A 9467-nucleotide genomic window follows, 5' to 3' on the forward strand; every position below is an offset into this window, starting at 1 on the left:
TACTAAAATTATTAATACTAAAAAAAAAAAAAAAAAAAAACTACATTTAGACATCAACGCACACTTATAACGCTTGTAAAGACTGTTCTGCTGCAGCACCTTTGCACCCTTCAAACTAATGATTGTGGACAATGATGTCAGTGCACATCCAAAATAATGCATTACAGGAAGTTACTATACTGAACTGCTATGTAATGCATAGCAGTTTGGCAAACAGTTAACAGCCTTAAAGAATTTTAGATTTTATTTCTGTTTTACTCTATAATTTCCTGTTATTTTAAAATAAAATAAAATAAAATAAAGAAATTAAACACTGTATGTTATAATGGGGAATATCTCAGTAAAAACACACATACATACATACTTACATAAATAAATAAATAAATAAATGGGGAAATTTCTGAGGACAGCCACAGCCAGGACAGGCTATCAAAAACAGGGTTTGTCCACAGAAAACGAGGATATTTCGTACCTCCTGTGTTACAGCATGCTGTCCTGTAACCACAGAAGTGAAAAATCTAACTTCTTTGTTTTTAAGTCATTATGACTAATGAGTAGTCATGTAGTGGTAATGTCACATTGATTCACATGTCATTAATCCACTTTTAATGAACCCAGCCCATTGTAATCAGTCTTGTCACTGACATGTGACCAATACATTGACAGTCTTGACCATCAGAAATGTCACTGCTGTAAAAAAAAAAAAAAAAAGAAAAGCCCTCCACTTTCTCAGTGTGACTTCTTGACCATTACAATTATAAGCTCTGTTGCACAACAGTCCTATTTGAGAAAGTCAGTTCATTCTCTGGCTATTACTTAAATGCATAAATAAAAAATAAAAAAAACTCTCCGCAATAGAAACGCACATCCCGTTTGTCACCCAACCACAATTGCTTGTGATGTGATTGACAGGTAAGAAGAATGCCCCTCCTCTCAAATCCTACACCTGCTAAGAAGGCACTCACAGCTGTCCGCAGCATTCAAGTAAATCCATTTAAAGGTGTCCAAAGCTAACTTTTAAGGGCCATTTGTGTTCGTACCAGCTGTGGACTGCAGGGTAGCTCTGTTTGCTGGAAAGGTAGAAGTTCCATCCAAAGAAAACATCACACACAGATGAGCAAACAACAATACTGTTTTACACTCGAGCTGTGCATTGTCAGATGCTTAGGGCCAATCTTCACCTTTATACTTACAGCAGTAAAGTGTGACTTACTTACTCACCTAAACTCATATGTTTAATGCATATGCTTATAAAATGTACATACAAATTATATACACTACTGTTCAAAAGGTTGGGGTCAGTAAAATTTTTTTATGTTTTTGAAAGAAGTCTCTTTTGCTCACCAAGGCTGCATTTATTTGATCAAAAATACAGAAATATTGTGAAATATTATTACAATGTAAAAGAACTGAACTCCATCCTTCAGTGTCACATGATCCTTCAGAAATCATTCTAATATGCTGATTTGGTGCTAAAGAAACATTTCTTATTATTATCAATGGTAAAAACAGCTGTGCATGGACTCTACACGATCCCAGTCAAGGAATAAGGCGAAACGATCGGTCATTTTCTAAAAAAAAAAAAAAAAAACCACAAGTGCTCTGCGATGCGCCACGCATTACGTGATCACGTTGGAAAGGTCACGCGTGACCTGGGCCCCGAGCCCTCCGCATGATGAAAATTACGTCCGAAGTATTGCTGCGTTCTAGGCAGGTTTTTCAGCCCATAAGTCATGACTTCAAACCACGACTCACGACTTTGTAGCATTTCAGACATGTCACACCAAATTGCCTGAGTGTAAACAAACCAGCATGGCGGACCATACGGGCTTATGCTTATTTACAATTATTTCTATCGCCAAAGGTGCTTACTCCTTGCTTATTTGAGGGAAACGGAGAAGGAAAAACGGCGCATAAGGCAAGAGAAGCTGTTATACCTTTTATTTTACGTTATTTTACCATGCATTTGCATAAACACCACATCTGTAGGGGCTGCCATTGTTGTTTCGCAGGCTATGTGACGTCAGAGCGCGGAACTGGGAGTACATCGTTCTAGTACGAGTTCACGGGTGGAAAGTCACGGGTTTGACTGCCGCTCCAGTGTACTTTTTAGTGGTAGAAGGTAGGAAAAACACGGGTTACGGGTTGCCTGGAATGCGGCACATACCCGGGGCTTTAGCATCATAGTCGTTAGCTTAGCATAGGTTAGCAGCACCCACATTCTCTTCAGAAAATTAGGTCTAGTTATACCACATGCTTTCATATCAGGACTGGTGATTTTCTGTAAATAATAGCAATTGAAACGCGTACTTGAATGCCACTTGCAGTTACACAACTGCCATCAATGCTATATAAGGAGAATAGCTACAGGCCTTTCATTCATAGCATGTCATTCTACTGTTCACCGTACATCATGTGGAAATAAGAGCAGTCGTACTATGTATAGCAATGCAGGTTATACAACGTATTGAGACTGTTAAGTGTGTTTGCGGAGGTAGATGGGAGGAGGGTTGGAGGTCTGTGGGTGGAGGTGGTGTGGAGTGTATTATCATCAGTACAATAACCCACTCCTCATGTCTAGGGGGGGGCTGGTTTCATCCTCCAGCCTTAATGGTGGAGAGGTTCTTTAAGATGCCTCTTTCAAAGCCTTTCTAAGCCTTGCACACCGGCCCCCTCCCCCTACACACATAAATACATTTGAGATAAACAAAACCAGGTATCAATGCAAAAACACAAATGGCAACTTACTTGCTAGTTTGCTAACTAAACTCCGACAGAATTTTGGTTGGTTAAATGTGAACAGGACGGACCTACACAATAATCTCTCTTCCAAAAAGCATGTAAACCCAGATTCACAATTTCAGAATGTGCATATTTACACAGCTCACATCCTCTTGTAGAACCTCCTACACACTCTCTCTGATTGAGCAATGGCATTTGTGCCAAACAAGAACACACACTATCACAACACACACGAAGCACAGCACACAGTCATCTCGCACGCTCTGTTTTTCTCTGCAAATCTATAACCGGCACTCTTGCCACACTGAGTAAAATAACAGAGCAAAAATTCAGAGTTCAACCTGCTTGAACATTAAATAAAACAGGAAGTCCTCATGAGGGTATTTTTATCCTGAAATTTGACCCATTCAGGCACCCATAGCCTCATTTAATAGAATAAGCAGCTGGGTTTATGTTCATGCTTCACATGCAGTGTCTGCTTTTCAGTTTACTTTTCCACGTTTTCTGCTAATATCCAGATTTAGGTGCCAGGTATGAGTCTGAACATAAACAGATGATAGATAGATAGATAGATAGATAGATAGATAGATAGATAGATAGATAGATAGATAGATAGATAGACAGACAGATAGACAGACAGGTAGATTGTTTTTGACAAATAAATAAATAAATATGGATGTGTATATATAAATTTTTTTAGAGCATATATCAAATGAAAAATGGCCAGAAATTGTTCTTGAAATAAATAAATAAATAATTGAATAAATAAATAAATAAATAAATACTCATGATAATTTTAGATTGTACCTTTTGTTAGTGTAAAATAAAATAAAATAAAGACCCATTCCGACACAATAGCCTCACTTAATAGAATAAGCAGCTGGGTTTCTATTTATGCTTCACATGCAGCATCTGCTTTTCAGTTTACTTTTCCACGTTTTCTGCTAATATCCAACATTAAGTGCCAGGTATGGGTCTGAGCTAGTCGCCGGAGGGAAGTTATACTATATGACATTGACTTAAGTTCGAGTCTCTCAAAGCTGAGCCATGCATGCTGTGTTTTTCCTTTGGATCATAATTGACTCCATATGTTGTTTGCATTATTTCTCAACCCCCAGATCGCTGGACCTACAACTGCTAACAAAGTTCATGCATATCTCAGAATGTCCTACTGATGGTTTTTGAGTCCCCTGACTAAGCAATAAAAAAAAAAAAAATCAAATCAGAACAAATCCTGTATGTATTGTTATGCTTTGAAGGATTATATTGATTCTATTTTTTTTTCCATTAAGTTCCCAAAAGTCATCTCAGGTTAAGGGACGGCAGATAGGTGCGCTATTGGTGTTGTCATGACGACAGGCAGAGAACAGCACATAGATAGTGTACAGCGCAGGTTTGGTCGTATTTGATTTCTCTTACTGTCAGCAGAGCCATACCATGTCTAATAACTAAAAAAGGCATATGTGAATACATCACTACAGATATTCATGCCATAAAGACCATTCTGCATAATACACATGACAGAAATAAAGAGTGTAGGGTATATCCAGAATTACTGATACTGAATAGTGACATATGTCGTGAATCATTTGTGTACTTGAAGTTGGTGTAGAATCCCACGTCTTGCTTTCTGTGTCAGAGTGTTCAACAATCATCCCTCCCCCCTCACCACACACAGCTTCAGTAAACAAACCAGGGCTGGACACGAGGGTCAAGGGTTGAACACACCAGAGGACACACACTAGAACATTTTGTCAGCTTAGCGAAATGTTGAAATGAGGAGGAAGAGAGAGATCATAAGACCCACGGTAGTTACCCACAATCCCTTCTTTCACCTAATCTTATCTTGGTTAGTTTTTGTATGGGCACTAAATAGGGCTGGATGATTCATCGAAAAGGTCATTGAAACCGAAATTCAGAACCTCTAATGGACGCAATTTTCCCATGTCGGTTATTTCATTTTTTTTAATCCTGTTAATACTTTCCCCTTAAAAACATGCTACCGCATGTGTAGTCACGTGACTCTGCCCTGTCCAGTCAGCGGCATGGAAGCAACACGAAGGCGAATACAAACACTGAGTCAACACACACAGATCACTTTCGCTTGTGTCCTCATGAAAGTTTGTCAATTGTATGTGTTTAAAGGCTTGCCTGTTTGGACATTCAAGCAATTTTAGACCATTGGATGTGTATCATTATATTGAGCTACTGCGCTGATGTATTGTGGCACACGAACACTCATACAGAGAGTAGCTCGCACATCACACACGTAATCACTCTCTCATTAATGCATTCAAATAAATGTACTGGTACTGTGCTAATTTATCTGTATCGGATTTACAACGAGTAGAAATCTGTAAGAAATGTTATGAATCATAGATAAAATAACTTCTGAAAGTGAGCTGTAATGTAGGAGCACTCTTTCATTAGGAAAAAATATCCCACCTTTAATAGTCAAGCATATGTACAGTACAAACCTTGTCAGTGAACTATGAGGGCAAAAAAATAAAAAAAATAATCGTTCATTAATCGTAATTGAGGTAATATGTTCAATTAATCGAGATTTTGATTTTAGGTCATATCGTCCAGCCCTAGCACTAAACACGGATCATGAAAAATCTCAGATAGGCCCCTTACTTAGAAATATATATCAAATGGAAAATGGCCTAAAATTGTTAAATAAATAAAAAACGAAATCGATCTTTCTCAGGTCGCCCCCTTTTTCAGAAACATATCAGATGGAAAATGGCCTGAAAATTGTTCATTAAATAAATAAATAAATACGATAATTTCAGATCATCCCTCTTCTTAGCACATACTTCAAATGGAAAATGGCCTAAAATTGTTCATGAAATAAATAAATAAATAAATACATGATCGTTACATATTTAAAATGAAAAACTGTTCCTGAAATAAATAAATAAATAAATAATAAAATTGATCTATTAATTAATTATAAATAAATAATCTGGAAATTAGTACTCGTGATATTCTCAGATCATTCCTTTTCTTACAGTGCACGTCAAATAGAAAGTGAGTGATGAATATACTGAGTAGTGGCATCCACGTCCCTCTTTTATTACCAAACAATCATGACATTACTTTCTGAGTTGGAAAACAATCATGAGTCATTACTCTATTGAAGGACACACTCTGTCTCTGTCACATGCTTCAGTTTACTCACTGACATGCATGAAGCCAGCGTCAACGCAAAGACATATTGTATGTCATGATCCAATAAGGAATGACAAATTATTTTTCATACTATTTCACAGTATGCACCACAGAATCATTCAGTTTAGTCTGGCTACGTAGAACACACACCTGGATCCATTAGTGCAGTGAAGGGTATCATTAAACGACACACTCTCCGTGTCACTGGACAGGCCCGGTGACAGACCCAACATTAACTCGACATGTCCGCGCTCTGAATGTGCTGTGCTCTTTAGCTGTTTGTCACTAAAGCAGGATTGGGGGCAAAGCTGAACATTTGATCAGCTGGAGCCGACAGCTATGTAGACCACAGGGGCATTCCTGAGTCCCCTGGGCTGAGCCTGGTACAGATGGGGCCGGTTTGGGATTCAATCCCAGCCCACTTTCTGGGCTGGAGCTCTGGGGGTGTCTTTTGAGGATTTCCTATATAATCCCTTCGGCAAGGTGTCCAGTCTTAGGCAAGTTCCATTAATAATTCACTATCCCCAGCCCACCTGTGAGAAGCTCCTTCGAGCAGAAGGGCGCTAACCTTTAATTCCCGATCCACATGGACAGCAGGGTCCACTTGTGTGGCTGGAGAGACTGTTTTAATGGAATCCTCCAGCGCAACGTAAAGCAAAGGTGATAAGCAGATACGCTGTCCTGTGATTATTGGGTCCCATTATTGAGCTCTCTATCTGGCTGATTGCTATCTCGGAGCCACCGATAAAATCCTCCAATACTCTTTTGATAGGGGCCATAGTGTCAAACAGTTATACTTCACAAAGTCAATGAATCAAATTAAAGGTTGGATTTTTATCAGAGAGTGTCCAACATGCTTTACATACATACATATATATATATATATACACACACACACACACACTAGTGCTGTCAAAACGATTAATTGCATCTAACACTGACGTTTGTAATATATATGCGTATATGTGTGTATATATATTAATATATACACACACACACAAACTTGTTAGATGCGATTAATCGCAATTAATCGATTTGACAGCGCTAATATATATCATGAAAAATTTATTTAGATCTAAACAAATGTAACTGAATACATTAAAAAAAAACCAGCTGCAACACCAAAATAAATGTAGATTTGAACACCAACCTAAGCATGCTAAAATAAAAAAAACGATCCATTTGATTCTCTAAAGACAATGCAAGTGCTGCCTGTCTGTGAAAAACTCACCGCCACAACGCTAGGGTGTTCTGGGTGGTTGCCAGGGCTTTGGTAGCGGTTGCTAAGGGTGTTCTGAGAGGTTTGTAGCATGTTGCTATGCAGTTGCTGTTAAGGTGTGTGGTTCTGTATGGTTGCTAGGTGGTTACTTACTGACCCAAGACATAAGAGGCCACCTCAAAGACACTGCTTTAAAGATCCGTCATTCAGTGTGAATCTAAGAGCTTTTTTCCCACCCGTTTTATGGTCTGCCAGGTGAAAACTGTAAATTGGATCACTTAGCACAACTCTCCTGAGCAAGCCACACAATTTAAGGCATTATTCAAACCTTTAACCAAAAAAAAATGAGCAATAACAACAATAATGGCTGGTTACTGAACACCACTAAATACCATTTGTGATCAACATGACCTATAGTATCAGCAGCAATAGTATCGTTTACTAGTGTTTTGGGCAATACACACACTCACATACACTCAGTGTGTCCTGTAGCAAGGGTCTTAACCATAAAAGCATTAAATAATCTCATCTCTCTCTGGCAGAATAGCCTTGAGCAGCAGTGGCTGCCTCACAGTTTAAGGCTGAGTGACCAACATTAGCGCCGTGAAGAGTCACACAGATCAGGACACAGTAACAAAGTACACACACACACACACACACACATAAGGAATCCAACCTCCACCCACAATTACACACACAAATGCACATCGACCTCCACACCACTCTCTTCGCGAGCAAATGCCTTCGCTGTCAGTTGTGGCCAGGTCTGGCGTAATTGAAAAGAACAGCCACGGGCCAGCCCACAGACCAGGAGCCCGTCACTGACAGCAAGCCATCAATACCAATGACTGTTCCTTGAGAAGCAGATGACATCCACGACACCACCCATGCAACACCCCGGCGCACACATACAAACGCTTGCCTCCCGCCCCCTCACTGTCCTTCCTCCACCACTTGAGTCTTTGATTCTACCCCAGTTTGTCACCACGGTAACTCCACTCACCGGGAAGCCTGTCATCGCTTCAGAGATACACGTGCCATCGGCAAACGCACTCATACACACTCGCGCTCACTTACGCTCATGCATGCATGCCGAACGGGGGGGATCAAACTTTTTTGAGAGTGGAACAGTGGCCGCTCAGAAACCTCCGGCTCGCTTTCCTCGCACACGCTACTCTGACAGTGTGTCAATATTTAACCCAGAAAACCACCTTGTCTTTTAAAAAACAAAAAACTAAAAAAACTGAACCTTCTCCAAAACACCTATATAAAATCCTACACACATCTAATGAATCAGAGAAATAATAAAACTCTACTGAGACACTTCAAACCACTTTTACGGCACTGTGCATAGCACTTATTACATATTTCAAACTGAGTGGAAAACACAGGAAAAAAAATGACATCATGCTTTTTTTTTAATCATGTCTTTGGCCACCTGCATTGTACAATTATTATAGAAAGCTGGAGAGCATCAGACTTGTCATTTGGCGTAACACTACAGTGACAGCTGAACAAGATGCACAGAGCAGAGACAAACAAACAAGACAGAAGTATTCAAAGATAAAAAGAAAAAAAAGAGTAGCGAGAAACAGCAAGAGAGAATAAAATACACACAGACCTGACCAGGAGCTGCAGAGCGACAGAAACTGTCTTCCTTATACAGTCCTCTCTGTCTGTCTCTCTCTCTCTCACTGTGTGTGACTCCCTCCCCTCTCTGCTCCTCTCAGCTGCTCAGGGCAGTTCTCAGGAAATGAATGGGAGCTCACAGAGAACTGTTGTACTTGCAAATGACTTACCACGGTCACATGATCCGCTAAATGTAGGGTGGGCCGGTGGGTGGAGGCTTCATAAGCAAGAGAAGACAATATACTCTAAGCTTTAACAGCATGCATCGAATTACACGGGGCCCCTCGTGGGAGGTTTCCGACATGTCTCTGAGCCCAGGCAGCGGAGAAACACTAAAGTACCTCCCCGTTTAAAGGGGAAGAGAGAGAGAGAGAGAGAAAGAGAGATGGGGAGACAGAGGAAGAGAGAGAAATAGAGTGGGTATATTTCCTAACAAAAAGTGCCCTACTTTATATAAATGTACAATTTTAACATTAAAAGAGCTTAACAGTGGAAAACATGTAAATAATTTTTTTATTTGTTCATTAAATGAATAATTCCAAAAAAAATAAAAGTAAATAATAATAATCTAATAATATGATTTAATTAGTTGTAGTAGTAGTAGTATTGACATTGTTTTTGATGTTATTATTATTATTATGAAAATTATTATTATTGTTATTATTAAACTGTCTTGCCGTATTAGTCGTACATATTTAACATA

The 9467-nt window shown here is 39.3% G+C and overlaps 1 protein-coding gene across 3 annotated transcripts in view; it reads right to left on the minus strand.

Moving 5' to 3' along the window:
* The window catches only part of klf12b (Kruppel-like factor 12b), a 48447-nt gene extending 39329 nt beyond the window's left edge, over positions 1–9118 (minus strand). Inside the window, exon 1 of one of the 3 annotated variants that reach the window (XM_051904718.1) lies at positions 8935–9118. The gene's annotated coding sequence lies outside the window, so the exon portion shown is untranslated. The other 2 variants (XM_051904717.1, XM_051904719.1) reach the window with 2 other exon arrangements.
* Positions 9119–9467: the final 349 nt, after the last annotated feature.

The sequence above is a fragment of the Ctenopharyngodon idella genome, chromosome 9 (genome assembly GCF_019924925.1).
Source record: "Ctenopharyngodon idella isolate HZGC_01 chromosome 9, HZGC01, whole genome shotgun sequence".
NCBI lineage: Eukaryota > Metazoa > Chordata > Actinopteri > Cypriniformes > Xenocyprididae > Ctenopharyngodon > Ctenopharyngodon idella.